General features: G+C 32.1%; 1 long non-coding RNA gene across 2 annotated transcripts in view; it reads right to left on the bottom strand.

Moving 5' to 3' along the window:
• The window catches only part of LOC106882694 (uncharacterized), a 343192-nt gene extending 341635 nt beyond the window's left edge, over positions 1 to 1557 (bottom strand). For both annotated transcript variants that reach the window (XR_008264135.1, XR_008264136.1), the window contains exon 1: positions 1433 to 1557. This is a non-coding gene — a long non-coding RNA (uncharacterized LOC106882694). The remainder of the gene's footprint in view (positions 1 to 1432) is intronic.
• Positions 1558 to 1658: the final 101 nt, after the last annotated feature.

Below are 1658 nucleotides of genomic sequence, written 5' to 3'. Positions count from 1 at the left end.
AATACCACATTGTTCTTATAATTTCCTTTGTAAGGGAAGGAACATAGATATGATTGAGCCGAAAATACTACATTGTTTGTTCGTATTTCCTACACCGTTAAGTAATTGAAATGAAAATGAGTAGTATGTGACTGACTACAACTCTGGCTTGTAAAAGCATCCACGCTATCTGGGCTCTGTGTCAAGCTAAATGCACGCTCTTGATATGTTATTGGGCTGATATTAATTTACCCCTTGCGCCTCTTGGATAGGAAATTGATCCTTCGATTTTAAGATATATTTTAAGTGCTCTTTAGTTTAGTTTACATGTGACAAATTAGGCAAATTCTATTGTAGAAATCTTTTTCAGAAATAATATATTTCTAAATTCTCAGATATATTTATGCAGTAGTGATACGATGAAGTAGTTGTATGTTGTCAACATAATGTGACAGTCCCCTGAAGGGAATAATACTACTGTTAGTTAGACCTAGGAAGCTACGGCGCTTCCTGTCGGCCTTGTAAACATAAGGACACAGGAAATGTGTCAAGGCCGACAGGAAGCGGCGTAGCTTCCTAGGTCTAACTAACAGTAGTATTATTCCCTTCAGGGGACTGTCACACTATGTTGACAACGTACAACTACTTCATTGTAGAAATCTTATTCTGCACTTTTCCAGGTGTAATAACTTAAGAATATTAACATGAATGCACCCGCAGTTTTCATTGTAATCCACTTTTTTCCATGCATTGCAATAAAAATATATATTCTTTTGCTTAGAAGTATTTGAATTAAATGAAACCTGCCTGTATATTTATTTCCTTTAAAATCAATAATATTTTAGGATAATGGGAAATGTAATTATAATTGTAAAATATATTAGATCCTGTATCTTCACTGTATATATTTTTTTTTATATATTGAAACAAACTGCATAATAAAAACGCGCCAAAAAGAAAGTGCAAAAATTCATTATGAAAAATAATGTTTTATAAAATAGTGAATATTAAAGTAATACTAATTTTATTATAAAATCAGGAAATAAATGAGATATATCTATATATAGTAAGAAGAGCTAGCAAGAAGAGGCATGAGGATATACGAATGATATAATAAGAAGAGAAGCTGATCATATAAATAGTAAAGCCATGACTAAAATAAAATTGCAGCCACCGTAAGGCAGAAGGAGCTACCTGGCCTTGTCATGGCAATATTAGTTTCTCAGTCGAAATTCATGTAAAATTAAGTCTGCAACTAAGTTACTGTTCTTGTCAACTTGCGTGAGAATAAGAAAAATCTGAATCTTGCTACTCTAAAAATCCAATCATGCTAACAGAAACAAAAGCACTGTCGAGTTAGACTATGCAAAAATAATCTAAATTCTGCAACTCTTAATATTGAATTAAAGTTTAGAAGCAAACAAAAAAAACTTAAAAGTGCAAAAGTTCTTACAACTTTGATCGTCGTAATGGTGTGTTTTCGTTTGTTTAATAAAAATTCCTGCTCGTATAATGACCTTGCTTCCATTTTGTGATAGACAACTATCATGCAGAAAATGCCAGCTTCTAAATCCTGTTTCTGATTAGGTAAGTATGATTAAACTTTAAGCCTCAGTAACACAGCAACATCGATCTGCAATAAGTATGTATGTATCTACGTATGCATATATATATATATA

The sequence above is a fragment of the Octopus bimaculoides genome, chromosome 5 (assembly GCF_001194135.2).
Source record: "Octopus bimaculoides isolate UCB-OBI-ISO-001 chromosome 5, ASM119413v2, whole genome shotgun sequence".
NCBI lineage: Eukaryota > Metazoa > Mollusca > Cephalopoda > Octopoda > Octopodidae > Octopus > Octopus bimaculoides.
Note: the sequence above shows the minus strand (reverse complement) of the source record. Positions and strands in the feature narration are given on the sequence as shown.